This window comes from Dreissena polymorpha, chromosome 5 (genome assembly GCF_020536995.1).
Source record: "Dreissena polymorpha isolate Duluth1 chromosome 5, UMN_Dpol_1.0, whole genome shotgun sequence".
NCBI lineage: Eukaryota > Metazoa > Mollusca > Bivalvia > Myida > Dreissenidae > Dreissena > Dreissena polymorpha.
The window spans coordinates 59,759,985-59,771,873 of record NC_068359.1 but is presented as its reverse complement, the minus strand read 5'-3'; the positions used below and the strand labels follow the sequence as shown (position 1 = coordinate 59,771,873).

Sequence of the window (11,889 nt, the reverse complement as noted above, 5' to 3'; positions counted from 1 at the left end):
AATATAACAAACAATTTATAATAATAATACGAATGACCTGTTTCATAACCTCGTTCATGCTACTACAGCGGGTATTTCTGGAAAAAACGTTCTTTGGTTCTCAACAGATAGCGGCGATCTTTTGTATTTACGGGTGCTAGCAACGCAATAGTAGAAGGTTAGTAGAAGGTTTAGCTTGTTTATATTCACAGTTCTCAATACATAGACAGTTGGATATGAGTTCATCAATTACTACAGGCATACTATAGGCAACCACGAAAATGCTTTATAATCGCTAAAACCGAAAACAACTAAATATATTATATTAAATATATTTATAACAATAAATGTCTTTTAAAAATGTAGTCGGCGTATACACCCTTTCAGTTATTCGCTTTTACTAGTGTTAGAGTTGTGTCCCTTAGCCGGATGTGACGTCAACGGGGGATAGAAATTCGCCAGAGAAAATAAAATTTTACTGTGTCGCTGAAGAAATCAACGTCTTTAGCACAATATATGCGTAAGTTGCACACATGTTTTATTTTTATTATTTTATTGACGCATATTAAAGCTATCGCTTGTTGTATATTTACTTTTAAGTACGATGAAGTGAGAAAAAATGCATATTAACATTCCGTTTTGTCAAGACACATTTCATGTTCGTACATATACCATTACACCTGGATTGGAACCTAAAAGTAAATATTGTATAAAAATGCCAAATTTTGAAAGAAAGCAAAAACGAGTTATTTTCAGAAAGTTTATATTTGTAATCATGATTTTATCATAGGAATTATATGATTTCGGGGCTTTTTTATTCTTAAATAGAACTAGAAAGTAGAAGAATGTGAATGAAAACCAATCAGGAGAACGGGTCATTTAACTTTCATGTTTTTTACACCAAAATCTCTATATTTATAAACTTTCAAAACCGAAACTATCCTTTGTTTCTTTGAGTGTTTGACTGACGTGTTGAAATAATATAAAAATCAGCTGCAAAAAAAGCATTATATGTGGGTTTTTTCAGGAATCATCCCAAATGCTATGTTCAGAAACAGTGAAGTACCATGGCTGAACCAGATCCTGTAACAGAAAAGAAAGTACAACAGTACACGACTGTGATTGTCATAAGGTTTGTTTTTTTGTTTAAAATGTGAATTCACTATAATAAATACTCCTAAGTTTATTATTAATATAATTATGCAAATACATACACATTGGTGGCATGAATATATCCGGACATAGTCATGTACCATAAATACACTCTAATAAATATTGACTCGGTACAGAGACCCAACATGAAAGCATACAAGTTCAGCTGTCAGGTTTTAAGCATTATTGCCACTTAAAAAAAAAACATGTAACTTACACTACATTCAGTATCGATCATATTTATTTCAAACCATTTTCTAAAAAAATAATATGATGAATTTTGTATGTTGTATAAGTAACATGATTTTTTTCTAAAGAAGCAATAATGCTTAAAACCTGCCTTTTTATTTTTTGTAGCTGTATGCCAAGGATGTCCCTGGCGCTGTTTTACCGCAACTTCAACCAGAAAGATGCAAAGTTACAGAGTTGCGAATATGGTTGAAATGCCGGGGACAAGCTGTGAAATCGAATGAGACAAAAGCCGAACTTTGCTTGAGGTACTTATTTTATATCGCCTTTTCAGGCCTTTTCCTGGTGTATCTACGGGTCAGTTAAACAGACCCATTCCCTAACCAAAATTGTAATTTGAAAAAAATAATTTTTTAAAAAGAAAGAAGAGGTTATGATTATTTTAACTCAATTATATGTAAATGACATCTAACAAAGTACATTACCATGAATAATATGATTTTTCATCTAATTTGAATGATTGTGAAGGGTTATTTTATAATAGTTTTTCCCAAATCAGTTGATTTTTGGAACGAAAAATTCACGATCCTGCAATTGCTTTTTTCCCAAAATGGCCAGGAAAAAGCCTGCTTTTTATATTAAAAACGCACATTCATGTTGTGATTTTTTTTCTATGTTTCTGTCAACCAGTCTGTTAAAAATAAGTTTTATCTGTTTAGTCAGCCTGACTCGACCACACAGCATATAGTACTTTACAATGTATATAACATGCATAGTGGCACACAGCTTTCTGCTTCAATTAAAATCCCTGACATAATAAGTTACATTACTCTCTTAAGTCTGCATTAGAAATTGGTTGCCACTAGTTAAATTGTCTTTATACATTTTTTGGTCACAAAGAAGGTAGGGGTGGCGTTTATTAGGTGGAAAACAAGTATCTGAAACAGACTCTGGAGTAGTGCTTTTTTTGTAACACCTTAAATCTTAATGTTCTGTTACAAAGTTTAAATCTTTACTTTTATATATTTTCCAGGGTAAAGAAATTCAGTGACAACCAGGATAACATCCTAATTGTGGATCCTTATCCAGACCAGCCATTTGCAGCTAAGCAGAAGTCGTCCTGTATGAACTGTCAAGGACAATCAACAGTGTCAACAGCGGAAGAACATCTTAATTTGGAAGAATGCACATGGACCCAAAGCACCAGACCGATCTTCAAAGACTTTTCGTACATGAACATTCTGGAATGGACCAAAAGTTCTGGTAAAGGTTCAAAACTGGGTGTTGAAAAGCCTTTTCAACGAGGCTATGTGTTTTTTCATGACGGTTATGTATTCGACACATGGACATCTGAACGTAACAGTTCAACAATTGTTAGATGCAAGTGTTTCCGCTCCATGAAAAACCGGTAATCAGAAATAAAGAGTATTGAAATAATCTAAATTATATTTGAAAGTATTCAATTTTGTGTTATTTTAGTGTCAGTATTTGTGAGATTCACCTCAAATCACATTTATTCATTCAATATAATCATAGGATCTCAGCTCATTTTGGTGCAATACCTGTATCTGCATGTTTGTAATTTTCAGATTGTGTTTCCTTAAATTAGTTTATGATTTCTAGCTTTCACATGTTGTCTTTCATCATTAATCTTACAATTAATGATACTTCATACTGTTTTGTGATGAACTATGATACTCAAATGTGCTTATCTTGCATTATTTCTGTTGTAATAAAGCTTATATCATTGATTACAAAGTGTTTTTACTCAAAGGATTACGCAAATCTGTAGCAGAGTCTTAGTGAAATAGTTGCTATGGTGTCTGCTGAGCAATCTGGAGCAACCAGTTTTGATCCCCATTGAGAATCAGTAATGGTTCTTCCCAGGAAACGAACTTAAGTACTGATTTGTCTCAATATGCATTGGACTTTCTTAGTTTTACCTAATATTTCCCCAAAAAAACTAAAATTTCTATTAACAAAATTATTTATTCAGTAGTCATACAATCAAAACAAATTAACAAACATGATTAAAAAGATGTATATACAATTTTTATGTAAAGGCCACACACCTGATTTGGCATAGTAAATTTAAGTATGAGTGACATATTTTATCTATGCCAATTAGAATATATCTGGTGGTTACAAGGTAGAAATCCATCTTTTTTGCACTTTACAACTTAAAAATAATCGCGTTTGTCGAAATGGATGTGTACGTCTGGAAATCCTACTTTCGGTTTTAAAAGCAGTACTGTTTGAAAAAAAAAATAACTTGCTATTAAACTAGGCTATAGATTTAATTTTATTATGCCAACTAGAATATATCTGGTGGTAACAAGGTAGAAAGCCATCTTTTTTTGCGCTTTAAAAAGTTAAAAATAATCGTGTTTAATATAGAAATCCTTCTTTCAGTTTTAAAAGCAGTTATTCCTGTTTGAAAAATAATAAATTACTTGCTAACTAGACTATAGATTTAATGAATATTTTGCACACTTTCAAATTGCATCTATATGAACATGTACTTTATTTCAAGGTGTGTAGCTTTAAGTACTCTTTAAGCATTAATCTGTAACTAAATCAATGCTTATATCAAGATAATTATCAAAAACTTTATACAAAGCCAAAAAATGTACAAATATTACATGAACAGCCAATGGTTTTTCATTAGCCTACATGTAGTATGATGTACACGAACAACAAATGTTCATATAAATGGTATGTATGTTAAACACCAGGACATGGTATAATTGGGTCTTGGAAAAGAGTGAGCAATGAGCAAACTGTCCAAATTTGATTAATTATCCCAAACAGAGAAACCAGAATGACCTGATCAAATATGTGAAAACTTTTAATCTTGTTAATTGCACGTTCCACTTGAATTCGCTTCAACAGATGTGGTTTGTCCTTCCAGCAGTCGAATAGTGTAGGGATGGCTCCTGGTTTTAGATACCTCCGCTTAGCAAATCCAGATTCATCAAGACAGTCACGTTCAAAATGGAGAAAACAGACAACCGTATTGTGACTTATCTGAAAGAAAAAAAAAGAATAAATAAATATGTGTGCTTTTTTTGAATCACATCAACACTATTTTTCTGACATGAAAATGTATAGTACTTAACATGTTTTATTTTTCTTTATACAAAATCATTTAAAGTTTTACTGAAACCACTAACAACTGACCTTAAAATGTCTGTCTTCATCTCTTCGTATTTTATTCAACCAAACAGCTTGAACTGGATCATCTTCAGCTGGAAATGCATGATAGCTGGGCTTTCCATGGCCTTCTAACAATCCTTAGCCAGTGGTGTGACATTTGGGCACACAGCAGATCCTGTTAGACTGAAATTTTATGAAGATCAACTAATAATATTTAAAAAAAATCTAGTGAATAACAACTTTACCAATTATTTTGGATCATTAAAATCAGTATAACAAAGTCCACAAACGTGGTTAACAAATAATAAGATGTGTTTTTATCCTATTGGTTAAGAATTTCATTTTATTTGTATTGATATTAATTATTATATGTCTATAAATGTTTTATTCCCAAATGTTATTTAAACAAATCAATTGACTAAACAATTTAATTTACCTTCAACTTCTTCTCGAGTGATACAGTAATGTCTTGAATCTGTTTTCCATCCGGTTTTGAGTCGAATACTGGTGTTGCTGTGTAAAACTGGACAGCATAGTCGTGGTCATTAATCTGTTGAACAAAATTCTGTTTCATAACATTCATGATAACTGATTCATTGTACTTTACACATTAATACACATTACGCCGGGTATAGCTTAGTACAAGCTCTAATCAAACAAATAGCTTTTTAACAAACCATATGTTGCATTGGATGCCGTTGGCTTTCAATTTAAAAAAATGGTCAATTGGTACAAAAGCACGGTATGACTAAGACCAGTACGAGCGTCCTTTAGTTGCTTCAAAATATAAATGCCAACGAGTGTTCATACTTTGACGAATACGAAATGTCCTTAGATAAAACAAGTCAATATTTCCACCTATTTAATCTATATCAACATTTCTGAACAGGATTTATTTCAGTAAAAAATCCTTCGTTTGAACGTTTCGTCCTCGCGAAAACATATAACAGACAAAAACAATACCGCTGCTTTATCAGCATTATAAACCGAATATCAAAATTGCATAAGAAAATAATAAATTATTAATAATAAGGTCAGTACAAACCTTTTCGTTCATATTTTAAGTCCATTTACACCGTTGAAAACACACATTGTCAAACAGACATCTCTTTGTTTGCTTACAGTCGATAATCGGGTATCCCCGGATGACGTCATTCAGGGGAGGTAATTATAATCAGTTAATAACTGAAAGGGTGTATACGCTGACTTTGAAATAAAGTTAGCATTTTACTTTTCTAAATAATTAAATACAAATAAACAAAAATTAAACTATTGTGTTGTGTTTTTCACTTGTAAGCTGCATATTCACCGCATGAAATGTGTGTTAGCATTGTCAAACCACACATTAGTGTGAGTAAATAAAAAATATACTACGGGAGAGCACTTCATATGTGTCCTCATATGCCTTGTTATGAGTATCTTACTTCACTATCGAAATATATCGTATGTTTATATTTGATTTAAACGCAGTTTTCTTTCGACACATTTAAATCACACGTCAATAGCGCCGTCATGCGAAAATGGGTCTTATGCGTTTCGGCAAGCGTTTGTTAAACCCAACATGTGCTCTTGCGCAGTCAGGCCATAGGCGATACTGTTCGCTTTAAAATCACTCAATATGTTATCTTTCTCCTTACCAGAAGGAGGGATAGCTGAGTGGGCTATTAATATGATGGGCGCATATGGGATAAGACCCATTTTCGCATGACGAGGGTCATTACAAATCTCATTGCGAATTGAAAATGCCACATTTAAGAACAATGCTTTTTGATACAAAATTGAATTGAAAATAGCAAACTTGTTAATAATGGCAGCCTATTCACAAATTAAGGAATGATTTCCAGACGTGCTGACCAAGTACGGCAAACATTGTGGTATGATAATTAAACGATTTTCTCTTATCGTGACACTATACTATTTCGCTAATGATTGTTTTCTCATCTTGGAGGCGAAAGTGAAATTCTGCGAGATTGATTGTAACGCGTAATTGTAACAGGGCCACAATTTGTGTCGTTTGAGCATACAGAGAGTAGTCCGGAATTCCTTACACTGAACAGTGCTACATCCTTTGAATTGAGCACATACGAAGTGATGTAGCAAAAATTCAGAGGTTGTATCTCGAATCAGCTTATTAAATATTTGAAAATATTCAAGCGTGTCTGTTGGCGTTATGTTAAAGTCACTAAGATGAAAACTGAAACAGCTTCGCCTAAAAGCGCATTAGTGCTCTATACCTATGTTTAAGTTAGCGTTGTTGACACCGTGTGAACTGCTCGGGTAACAAGTAAAGCATAAACAGCAATGTTTATATACTTTTATTCCTCCATATACAAGATACGAAGATTATTGTATATTTTGAATTTGTATATGGTGTCAAAAATCAAAAGTTTTGTACACGGAACTTTCATTATGAATTTATATTCTTGGTGAGATAGTCATTTGATATTAGAAAAAATATTCCTTTAACATGCTGGTGACTGCAAATTTTCTTTATATTAAGTTCTCATTACCATTTTCATCATACTTTCTATGCTTTCAGAACTTCCAAAAAGCATGCTGTTTTTATTTTGTCTTAGTTATTTCTAAGAAATAATAAGGATGATAAAAAGTGCACACAAAACTCGACCCGTGCGCTATGACACACACTTTATAAAGTTGAATGGCGTGTGTTCATTTCAAACTTGCGATTGATTTTGAAAAATGAATTGCGTGTTAAATTATGCAATAGCGAACATATTCAGTGCCTTCAGCGCTTTGATTATTTATTTGTGACCACAATACATTCCATGTTAATTTCCTGCGAATATATCTATTGATACGACACACGAACACTAAAATGGTGCCATGTTAAAACCATAATGAAAACGAGCATTTTGTATCCACAAACATCTATTTTACCAGACTACAACTGGCGTTGAAATTTCGAAAAAATGGCCATTAGGAACAATGATATGTAATTGTTTATCTTTATTTTACGAATTAATTTACGAAATGTTCGTTGATTTTGAGTAGTAATGATACTTTAAGTACTTTAAATTCGTATGGCTTAATTGAAAGTAATGATGCGTAAAATAATTCCTCAGAACAAACACAGCTATAAAATCGGCCCGACATCGTTCATCGGCTTACCGAGTGCCATACTACAGCCAACATCGGGCCGATATGGGCACGTTGCTGTGTGGTTAACTGTATAGATTGAAACCATTTTTGAAATTCAGCAAAACTTACATACCATAAATTTTATCGGGCGATACAAATCTTTGAGTTTGAGCCATCCGCCATTCTTTTATAATGTTTGTGCCCAGTTGCTTATACATTACATGATACTACATACAACACAACGAAAAACATCAAATAAATAAAAAAATAAATGTCAGAGCCTCGACTCTGTCAATCCAAATAATTCGGAGTTTCAAACATTAGAAAGGCATACATAACCTTACAACAACCCAAGTACGTTTGCTATTTAAGATTGAATATTAATTCAGTACTTTCATTTCAATTAGATCGGATATACATTATATTGCACTATTTAATTATTGTAAATCGTAAAATTATTGCATAATACAAAATAATATAAATTCGATCAATATGTAGTTTCAGTACTGAATTAGTATTCACAACAACAACAACAACAACAACAGAAAACCACTTTCTGAAACACATTTAGACGGAATACATTCTAACACGTTTGATGGTATATGTTATTTTGTAAGGCCACTTTTTGCATTGAAATACATTTATATACACACACCTTAACGGTAGGCTCATTAACTTCGATTAAAGATCAGCGCATCTGCCGTGTCCTTAATGCTAATGAATGCATGTGAAGGATGACGCATAACAAATGGTATGCTAATTAACATTGAATAACCTTTTTGGATCTGCATAACACGTATTGCGTGAGTGTGAAGTTACGTCATAGTCAGACATATTTTTGCACGGCGAAGCAATGTCGTTAACCTCGAGATCGATCAATTTGGTTATTACCGACCGCTGTTACTAATAGCGATACGTGCAGATTAAAGTGATATTATGGGCATCTAACAGTTTATAGGGTTCTATCGCAACCGTTGTTTACTTTTGGTGTTTTCACCTCATATACACTTATATTTGTTAATGCAGCATCAACATACTAAAACAATATACCGGAAAGAGAAAAATAATGCATTTGAATATCAACCGTACTTTCGTTTGACAACTGATCATGCATGTATGATTTGAACGTAAATTTAGTTTTAGTGCAGATTCGTTCATACGACATAAAGACACAATTTTGTTTTACGGATCATTTCGGCTTAGAGGACTGGGTGAGTCACGTAAGAATATCGAATATAAAATATATTTTTTATAAACAACTGGTAGCAAGATGAGTTGCAGATGATTGATCAGTGACCTCATTTTAACTAACTCTTTTGACCTGTTAATTCTTTTCAGCTCAATTCAACAGTGCAAAATGCCTATAATATCACTTTAATGACTACGCACACTAAACGGAAGATTTAAATCAAAAAATAGAATAACCTTTTTGGACTTGAATGGTTGATTGTCGCTGATGTGCAGAAAACGTTAACCCATGTCAGCCTAGTAGACTCTCCCATCCTTCTATATTGAATCAATTTATTTCCAAAAATTAGGGATGTCTAGTATATTTATTTCTATATTTAGAATATTTCTTAGAAAACAGCGCACCCTGATGAGATGCCGCATTATGCGGCGTCTCATCTGGGTCTACACTGTTTGCAAAGGCCTTTTTTCTAGACGCTAGGCATAAAGCGTTAAACTGTCACGCATGCTCAAGGTCAACGTAATAATCAGGGAACACAATTGTGAGCATCAAGTTCCGCCTCTGCTCCGAACTAATATAAACAATTGAATACATTTTAGGACATTTTGTTAACCCTTTCAGTGCGGGAACCGAATTTTGAAGGCCTGTGCAAACAGTTTGGATCCAGATGAGACGCCACAGAACGTGGCGTCTCATCAGGATCCAAACTGTTTGCTATTCTGATAGTATTCTTTGGAAAAAAATTGAAGAAAATGCTAATTTTAGAAATCTAGCAGACGACAATTTAGCAGACGACAAATTTCCCAGCATGCAAAGGGTTAAGGTACTTGAGACGATGCGCAAAACCCATGAGTTCTCAAACACATGCACTGTTACGAGGATGATATTAAAGATTTTAACAAGATGGAAAGCAATGCTTAGTGGTAACTGGCTAAAGTGCAAACAATACTGCGTAGTATATATTTCAAATAATCCGAGAACACACGCTTCAAACATGGACATCTTCGTTATTCGAACCGATTTAAGAGCTCGCGAACTTTTACCGATAACTTTCTTACGCAGTGCTCAGCGGAGACAGGCGGGCCAATGATATCTAAATATAGCGGAATGCCAATGATTCTCGCGCACGCCTTTGCGGTTTTGAAACACTAATAAGTGCACTATTAATAATCAAGAATGTTGAGTAAACTGTCGTCAACTATTATATGCATTAAACCAGTCGTTAATTTTATTCCTTATATATTTTTTAATGCAATATGATCTATCTGTGAATGATTCTAACACCCGAGATTGCTTTAATTGGTACTCTGAGTGTTAATACTTATATGAAACTGAAGTAACTATGTGTTTGAACTTTCAATACAGTCCAAATTCATTTTGCCTGTTGAAATGTTCATCACCGACCGAGATGACGCTGATTTTGCAATAAATTGTTTTCATAATTATCACCAGCCCCCGATTACCTATTAAGGCAAAGAAGGGAACTGCCTATGGGCCCCGAGACTATTAGGGGCCCATTAGACCGAAAGCGAAAGAAGTTGTTTACTTACTGTCTTAGCTTAATCAAATGACTTGACAAAGCCAATTGTATTACATCCATGTTATCCGAATAAAGGCTTGATATTGTCTTAGCAAGTGACAATATGATCCTTGTTCTGAGAAAACTGGGCTTAATGCATGTGCGTAAAGTGTCATCCCAGATTAGCCTGTAAGTCCGCACAGGCTAATCAGGGACGACACTTTCCGCACAAGCATTATGCCCAGTTTTCTCAGAACGCGACTCAATTATTTACTATTTGCAAAACATGCCTACACAAAGGCATTGCCACATTTTATGTCTTTCCAGCCTTGCCACTATTAGGCTAGATTAACCCATTCATGCCTAGTGGACTCTCCCATCCTTTTAAATTGGATCAATTTATTTCCAAAATTAGGGATGTCTAGTACATTTATGTCAATATTTAGAATATTTCTTACAGAAATTCCTTTAAGCAAACAGCGCAGACCCTGATGAGACGCCACATCATGCGGCGTCTCATCTGGGTCTACGCTGTTTGCCAATGCCTTTGTTCCTAGACGCTATGTATAAATGGGTTAACGAGTGAAATCGACCGGGTACTTGCGTTCTAGTAGGTACTAGGTCGAATAGGGGCCAGGGGAATGCGCCCCAAGAGTTTTACTTCATATTAGCTTCCACGGTCCAAATCCGGCACTGATCGTCACGGATAGGTTTTTTATTATATACACATTACATCACTGGAGTCGCAGTGAAATATAATGATTTGCGGTTATTCGCGCTGACCTTTTGACGCCATTTCGATTGGACAGCCTTTTAAACAGAACAAAACAGAACAGATATTTTATTTAGACTTAAACTAAAGAACATCGTCTTAATACGTACAGTATACATGTGTAAAGTAAGTATGTCACGTTTTCAATACATTTAAGTTCCATACAAATGAAAACAAAATACATAAAAATAAATACAAATGAAGAAAATGCATATAGTTTATATAAACCAGAGTGATTGCGAACAGTTAACGAGAAACTAGCTGATCGCACTATACATACAAAATGTCTTTGAGCTGTAGGCAACATCATATAAAAGTCAACCATAATTTCGGGCAAAAATGAACACAAATTCAAAGATTTGTAGACAGCGGTCATTGTAAAGGAAGCTAAATATACAGCGACTTCATTGAACTGGTGTACTGCAAGGATATTGGAATCTCACATGGGAAAATCCAATAATGCTGCTTCCAAGGACGAAAATAGTGCATATTCCAGACAAACGCACTATAAAATGACCGAGTTATTTTAGATCACGTTTTTCGTGCTCTACACTTCATGCAAAGTACAAAAATGTAGATTGCTTTTGTCGATTGCGAAATGTATAATTACAGCAAGTTTTGATGAAAATAAATTGAGTCTTGAGAACTCACAGAAAGCTGATAAATTAGCTATAAATAATTATAAAGAATACTATTTTACGCATCAAAACATATGTGCTGAAATAAAGAAAATTTAAAAACGAGTTATACCGAACTCGACACAAAGCAGTTAGTTTTTGTCAAGTTCCGCTTTCGTGCAGGTGGATAGATTTTCAACTAACGGTCACATCCTTA

General features: G+C 34.0%; 2 long non-coding RNA genes across 2 annotated transcripts; one reads left to right on the top strand and one right to left on the bottom strand.

Moving 5' to 3' along the window:
• Positions 1-356: 356 nt before the first annotated feature.
• Positions 357-3,008, top strand: LOC127831008 (uncharacterized). Its single transcript, XR_008026352.1, has 4 exons — positions 357-499; positions 1,007-1,111; positions 1,489-1,628; positions 2,354-3,008. It is a non-coding gene; the product is annotated as an uncharacterized LOC127831008 (long non-coding RNA).
• Positions 3,009-3,401: 393 nt separating this feature from the next.
• On the bottom strand, positions 3,402-5,671 carry LOC127831007 (uncharacterized). The gene is made up of 4 exons (XR_008026351.1): positions 5,522-5,671; positions 4,913-5,026; positions 4,501-4,659; positions 3,402-4,347 (listed from the first exon to the last, which is right to left on the bottom strand). It is a non-coding gene; the product is annotated as an uncharacterized LOC127831007 (long non-coding RNA).
• Positions 5,672-11,889: the final 6,218 nt, after the last annotated feature.